Source organism: Heteronotia binoei, chromosome 9, assembly GCF_032191835.1.
Source record: "Heteronotia binoei isolate CCM8104 ecotype False Entrance Well chromosome 9, APGP_CSIRO_Hbin_v1, whole genome shotgun sequence".
NCBI lineage: Eukaryota > Metazoa > Chordata > Lepidosauria > Squamata > Gekkonidae > Heteronotia > Heteronotia binoei.
The window spans coordinates 114,232,123-114,239,843 of NC_083231.1; the positions used below are offsets into that span (position 1 = coordinate 114,232,123).

Genomic DNA, 7,721 nt, shown 5'->3' on the forward strand with positions numbered 1-7,721 from the left:
ACAGGGGAGGAGCCATGGCTCGGTGGTAGAGCATCTGCTTGGCATGTAGAAGGTCCCAAGTTCTTCTCCAGCTATACCAAAAAATCAAGCAGTAGATGATGTGACAAACGCTAGATTGAGACCCTGGAGAACTACTGCCCGTCAGAGTAGAAAATCTGGAGGTTCATAGGCTGATATAAGTCTGATTTGGTAGAAGGCCGTTTTATGCATTGATGTGAACCCACACAGACTTGCAAGGGAGAGAATAGAAATGATGTCACAATGCTACATGCAAAAGTTTGTGCAGAAGAGTGGCACTTTTGGCCTTCTTCTGGCGGGTTTGTGTGTTAGAGAGCCAATGCGGCAATTGGTTAGAATGTCAGACCCCGATCTGGAATCCCTGCATTCAACCCACCTCCACCATCATTACCACTTCGGTGACCTTAGGACCAGGCCTCAGATTCAGCAGGAGCTCACTGGAGAACAGCTCCTGAACCTTTCTGAGAATCCCCCCTCCTCCTCCCCACCCACCTTGTCCATTGAATAGGAGGCGCAGCTGCATAACAATCCCTGAATTAGGAGAGCGGGCAGGCAGCCAGCCACCAGGGGCTTTGCCAAGCCCCCAGCAGCCCTTATTAACCCCTGGAGAAGCCCACACCACCCTTTCTCCATTTCTTATGTGATTTTGGGCGGCAGGTGGCTTGCTGGCCTTTTGACTCGGGGGGGGGGGGGCAGTCCAGGAGAGCCCCAAGCAAGCGAGGCCAGCCCAAGCAGGCCTCGCTTGCCCGGGGCTCTCCTTTCTTGCATCGGGTTGCTTTTAGCTGGGGGGGGGCATATGCTAATGAGCTTCACCGCCCATTTTTCTACAGAATGACCTGCTTAGGACATTGACATATTCTCAGCTTGAGAAACCTTGAAGGGTTGTTGTGAGGATAAATAGGGAAGAGAGGGTGATGAATATCGCCTTGATTTTGGTAGTAGAACTATAACTACAACTTATAAAAAGCTTAATATATATTAAGAAAAAGACCTGAACCTGAACCAGCTTTCTCTGGGATAGAACTCCGGTCGTGAGCAGAGAGTTCAGATCACAGTACTGCAGTACTGCTGCTTTACCACTCTGCGCCACGGGGATGCTTAAATAAGCATAGGAAAGGAAAGGTCCCCTGTGCAAGCACCAGTCGTTTCCGACTTTGGGGTGACGTTGCTTTCACAACGTTTTCACGGCAGACTTTTTACAGGGCAGTTTGCCATTTCTTTCCCCAGTCTTTTAAACTTTCCCCCCAGCAAGCTGGGGACTCATTTGACTGTCCTCGGAAGGATGGAAGGCTGAATCAACCTCGAGCCAGCTACCTGAAAACCCAACTTCTGCCGGGGATCGAACTCAGGTCGTGAGCAGAGAATTCAGATCACAGTACTGCAGTACTGCTGTTTTACCACTCTGCGCCACGGGGCTGCTGTTAGGTAGTGAAGAGAGGAGTATAAATCCAACCTCCTCCTCTTCTTCTTCTTTCTTCTTGTTCTTTGATATGAACATATGAAGCTGCCTTCTACTGAATCAGACCCTGGGTCCACCGAAGTCAGTATTGCCTACTCAGACTGGCAGCAGCTCTCCAGGGTCTCAAGCTGAGGTTTCTCATGCCTATTTGCCTGGACCGTTTTTAGTTGGAGAAGCCAGGGATTGAACCCGGAACCTTCTGCTTACGAAGCAGATGCTCTACCACTGAGCTACCATCCCTTCCCATGAACATATGACGCTGCCTTCTACTGAATCAGAGCCTGGGTCCATCAAAGTCAGTATTGCCTACTCAGACTGACAGCAGCTCTCCAGGGTCTCAAGCAGAGGTTTTTCACGCCTACTTACCTGGACCCTTTTCAGTTGGAGATGTCGGGGATTGAACCTGGGACCTTCTGCTTACCAAGCAGATGCTCAACCACTGAGCCAACGTCCCTCCCCTAATCTCCTGCTTTTACAACTGATCTCCAGCTGAATCAGAGCATATGAACATACGAAGCTGCCTTATACTGAATCAGACCCTTGGTCCATCAAAGTCAGTATTGTCTACTCAGACTGGCAGCGGCTCTCCAAGTGAAGGTTTTTCATGCCTACTTGCCTGAACCCTTTTTAGTTGGAGATGCCGGGGATTGAACCTGGGACTTCCTGCTTACCAAGCAGATGATCTACCACTGAGCCACCGTCCCTCCCCTTAAGACATATGAACATATGAAGCTGCCTTCTACTGAATCAGACCCTTGGTCCATCAAAGTCAGTCTTGTCTACTCAGACTGGCAGCGGCTCTCCAGGGTCTCAAGCTGCGGTTTTTCACGACTTTTTGCCTGGACCCTTTTTAGTTGGAGATGCCAGGGATTGAACCTGGGACCTTCTGCTTACCAAGCAGATGTTCTACCATTGAGCCTCTGGACTCTGCTCATTGAGCATAGGGGGCACCTGGTAGTCCACTGCATGAAACAGAATATTGGATTTGCTGAACACATCTGAACACATGAAGCTGCCATATACTGAATCAGAGGTCAGTATTGTCTATTTGGGTTGGCAGCTGCTCTCCAGGGTCTCAGGTTGAGGCTGAGGCCTTTCACATCACATCCTACCTGATCGTTTAACTGGAGATGCCAGAGATTGAACCTGGGGCCTGCAGTATGCCAAGGAGATGCTCTACCATCAAACCATGAACCCTCCCCAAAAGTTGTGCATACATGTACACATGAAGCTACCATCGAACCATGAACCCTCCTCAAAAGTTGTGCATACATGTACACATGAAGCTACCCTTGAACCATGAACCCTCCCCAAAAGTTGTGCATACATGTACACATGAAGCTACCATCAAACCATGAACCCTCCCCAAAAGTTGTGCATACATGTACACATGTCGCTACCTTATATTGAATCTAAAACAGGGGAGGAGCCATGGCTCGGTGGTAGAGCATCTGCTTGGCATGTAGAAGGTCCCAAGTTCTTCTCCAGCTATACCAAAAAATCAAGCAGTAGATGATGTGACAAACGCTAGATTGAGACCCTGGAGAACTACTGCCCGTCAGAGTAGAAAATCTGGAGGTTCATAGGCTGATATAAGTCTGATTTGGTAGAAGGCCGTTTTATGCATTGATGTGAACCCACACAGACTTGCAAGGGAGAGAATAGAAATGATGTCACAATGCTACATGCAAAAGTTTGTGCAGAAGAGTGGCACTTTTGGCCTTCTTCTGGCGGGTTTGTGTGTTAGAGAGCCAATGCGGCAATTGGTTAGAATGTCAGACCCCGATCTGGAATCCCTGCATTCAACCCACCTCCACCATCATTACCACTTCGGTGACCTTAGGACCAGGCCTCAGATTCAGCAGGAGCTCACTGGAGAACAGCTCCTGAACCTTTCTGAGAATCCCCCCTCCTCCTCCCCACCCACCTTGTCCATTGAATAGGAGGCGCAGCTGCATAACAATCCCTGAATTAGGAGAGCGGGCAGGCAGCCAGCCACCAGGGGCTTTGCCAAGCCCCCAGCAGCCCTTATTAACCCCTGGAGAAGCCCACACCACCCTTTCTCCATTTCTTATGTGATTTTGGGCGGCAGGTGGCTTGCTGGCCTTTTGACTCGGGGGGGGGGGGCAGTCCAGGAGAGCCCCAAGCAAGCGAGGCCAGCCCAAGCAGGCCTCGCTTGCCCGGGGCTCTCCTTTCTTGCATCGGGTTGCTTTTAGCTGGGGGGGGGGCATATGCTAATGAGCTTCACCGCCCATTTTTCTACAGAATGACCTGCTTAGGACATTGACATATTCTCAGCTTGAGAAACCTTGAAGGGTTGTTGTGAGGATAAATAGGGAAGAGAGGGTGATGAATATCGCCTTGATTTTGGTAGTAGAACTATAACTACAACTTATAAAAAGCTTAATATATATTAAGAAAAAGACCTGAACCTGAACCAGCTTTCTCTGGGATAGAACTCCGGTCGTGAGCAGAGAGTTCAGATCACAGTACTGCAGTACTGCTGCTTTACCACTCTGCGCCACGGGGATGCTTAAATAAGCATAGGAAAGGAAAGGTCCCCTGTGCAAGCACCAGTCGTTTCCGACTTTGGGGTGACGTTGCTTTCACAACGTTTTCACGGCAGACTTTTTACAGGGCAGTTTGCCATTTCTTTCCCCAGTCTTTTAAACTTTCCCCCCAGCAAGCTGGGGACTCATTTGACTGTCCTCGGAAGGATGGAAGGCTGAATCAACCTCGAGCCAGCTACCTGAAAACCCAACTTCTGCCGGGGATCGAACTCAGGTCGTGAGCAGAGAATTCAGATCACAGTACTGCAGTACTGCTGTTTTACCACTCTGCGCCACGGGGCTGCTGTTAGGTAGTGAAGAGAGGAGTATAAATCCAACCTCCTCCTCTTCTTCTTCTTTCTTCTTGTTCTTTGATATGAACATATGAAGCTGCCTTCTACTGAATCAGACCCTGGGTCCACCGAAGTCAGTATTGCCTACTCAGACTGGCAGCAGCTCTCCAGGGTCTCAAGCTGAGGTTTCTCATGCCTATTTGCCTGGACCGTTTTTAGTTGGAGAAGCCAGGGATTGAACCCGGAACCTTCTGCTTACGAAGCAGATGCTCTACCACTGAGCTACCATCCCTTCCCATGAACATATGACGCTGCCTTCTACTGAATCAGAGCCTGGGTCCATCAAAGTCAGTATTGCCTACTCAGACTGACAGCAGCTCTCCAGGGTCTCAAGCAGAGGTTTTTCACGCCTACTTACCTGGACCCTTTTCAGTTGGAGATGTCGGGGATTGAACCTGGGACCTTCTGCTTACCAAGCAGATGCTCAACCACTGAGCCAACGTCCCTCCCCTAATCTCCTGCTTTTACAACTGATCTCCAGCTGAATCAGAGCATATGAACATACGAAGCTGCCTTATACTGAATCAGACCCTTGGTCCATCAAAGTCAGTATTGTCTACTCAGACTGGCAGCGGCTCTCCAAGTGAAGGTTTTTCATGCCTACTTGCCTGAACCCTTTTTAGTTGGAGATGCCGGGGATTGAACCTGGGACTTCCTGCTTACCAAGCAGATGATCTACCACTGAGCCACCGTCCCTCCCCTTAAGACATATGAACATATGAAGCTGCCTTCTACTGAATCAGACCCTTGGTCCATCAAAGTCAGTCTTGTCTACTCAGACTGGCAGCGGCTCTCCAGGGTCTCAAGCTGCGGTTTTTCACGACTTTTTGCCTGGACCCTTTTTAGTTGGAGATGCCAGGGATTGAACCTGGGACCTTCTGCTTACCAAGCAGATGTTCTACCATTGAGCCTCTGGACTCTGCTCATTGAGCATAGGGGGCACCTGGTAGTCCACTGCATGAAACAGAATATTGGATTTGCTGAACACATCTGAACACATGAAGCTGCCATATACTGAATCAGAGGTCAGTATTGTCTATTTGGGTTGGCAGCTGCTCTCCAGGGTCTCAGGTTGAGGCTGAGGCCTTTCACATCACATCCTACCTGATCGTTTAACTGGAGATGCCAGAGATTGAACCTGGGGCCTGCAGTATGCCAAGGAGATGCTCTACCATCAAACCATGAACCCTCCCCAAAAGTTGTGCATACATGTACACATGAAGCTACCATCGAACCATGAACCCTCCTCAAAAGTTGTGCATACATGTACACATGAAGCTACCCTTGAACCATGAACCCTCCCCAAAAGTTGTGCATACATGTACACATGAAGCTACCATCAAACCATGAACCCTCCCCAAAAGTTGTGCATACATGTACACATGTCGCTACCTTATATTGAATCTAAAACAGGGGAGGAGCCATGGCTCGGTGGTAGAGCATCTGCTTGGCATGTAGAAGGTCCCAAGTTCTTCTCCAGCTATACCAAAAAATCAAGCAGTAGATGATGTGACAAACGCTAGATTGAGACCCTGGAGAACTACTGCCCGTCAGAGTAGAAAATCTGGAGGTTCATAGGCTGATATAAGTCTGATTTGGTAGAAGGCCGTTTTATGCATTGATGTGAACCCACACAGACTTGCAAGGGAGAGAATAGAAATGATGTCACAATGCTACATGCAAAAGTTTGTGCAGAAGAGTGGCACTTTTGGCCTTCTTCTGGCGGGTTTGTGTGTTAGAGAGCCAATGCGGCAATTGGTTAGAATGTCAGACCCCGATCTGGAATCCCTGCATTCAACCCACCTCCACCATCATTACCACTTCGGTGACCTTAGGACCAGGCCTCAGATTCAGCAGGAGCTCACTGGAGAACAGCTCCTGAACCTTTCTGAGAATCCCCCCTCCTCCTCCCCACCCACCTTGTCCATTGAATAGGAGGCGCAGCTGCATAACAATCCCTGAATTAGGAGAGCGGGCAGGCAGCCAGCCACCAGGGGCTTTGCCAAGCCCCCAGCAGCCCTTATTAACCCCTGGAGAAGCCCACACCACCCTTTCTCCATTTCTTATGTGATTTTGGGCGGCAGGTGGCTTGCTGGCCTTTTGACTCGGGGGGGGGGGCAGTCCAGGAGAGCCCCAAGCAAGCGAGGCCAGCCCAAGCAGGCCTCGCTTGCCCGGGGCTCTCCTTTCTTGCATCGGGTTGCTTTTAGCTGGGGGGGGGGCATATGCTAATGAGCTTCACCGCCCATTTTTCTACAGAATGACCTGCTTAGGACATTGACATATTCTCAGCTTGAGAAACCTTGAAGGGTTGTTGTGAGGATAAATAGGGAAGAGAGGGTGATGAATATCGCCTTGATTTTTCTGGGAAGAAGGAAGGCAAGATTTTTAAAAAATGTACTAGACCAAGGGTGGGGAACAGTGGCTCTCCTGATGTTTTTTGCCTACAACTCCCATCAGCCCCAGCCAGCATGGCCAATGGCTGGGGCTGATGGGAGTTGTAGGCAAAAAACATCTGGAGAGCCACTGTTCCCCACCCCTGTAAAATAGACAGATAGATATGCCCACAACAGTGTCCACAAAATCAGCGAGTTGTTATTCTTTACCAGCAAATATAATTAAGTTCTTCTTTGCTTGGAGAGTCCCTCTTTTCTCATACCGGTCCTGCCAATTTGCTGTCTCATCTTGTTTGGGAGAAAGTCCTTTGGGGAGGGGGATGTTTTCTTAAGCCAGTTTGGTGTAGTGGTTAAGTGTGCGGTATCTGGGAGAACCGGGTTCGATTCCCCACTCCTCCACTTGCACCTGCTAGCATGGCCTTGGGTCAGCCATAGCTCTGGCAGAGGTTGTCCTTGAAAGGGCAGCTGCTGTGAGAGCCCTCTCAGCCCCACCCACCTCACAGGGTGTCTGTTGTGGGGGAGGAAGATAAAGGAGATTGTGAGCCGCTCTGAGACTCTTCGGAGTGGAGGGCGGGATATAAATCCAATATCTTCTTCTTCTTCTTAAAATTGCTGCAAGCAGGGTTTTTTTCGGTAGGAAAAGTCCAGCAGGAACTCGTTAGTACATTAGGTCGCACACCCCTGACATCACCGGAAGCGCAGTGCATGTGGAGGAGCAGAGAAAACAAACAGAACGAGGTGAGTGTGAGTAACTTTGTGAACAGATGGGTGTTATGCGTCAACAGCCCCCACCACCATCCCAACACAGATGTTCACTAGCAACATACGTACTTTCCTGGCATAGAACTCTTTGCCTTCCTTCTTCCTTCCCTCCCTGGCACTTTGAGCCTGCTCCAAGTGGAGAAGCCAGGAAAGCAGTCGCGTAGCTAGGGGCCATAGTGGAAGGGGG

The 7,721-nt window shown here is 49.7% G+C and overlaps 2 non-coding genes across 2 annotated transcripts; both read right to left on the reverse strand.

The window, feature by feature from the left end:
* Positions 1–1,645: 1,645 nt before the first annotated feature.
* Positions 1,646–1,717, reverse strand: TRNAT-CGU (transfer RNA threonine (anticodon CGU)). The gene has a single exon. It is a non-coding gene; the product is annotated as a tRNA-Thr (tRNA).
* A 2,822-nt stretch (positions 1,718–4,539) lies between these two features.
* On the reverse strand, positions 4,540–4,611 carry TRNAT-CGU (transfer RNA threonine (anticodon CGU)). Its single transcript has one exon. It is a non-coding gene; the product is annotated as a tRNA-Thr (tRNA).
* Positions 4,612–7,721: the final 3,110 nt, after the last annotated feature.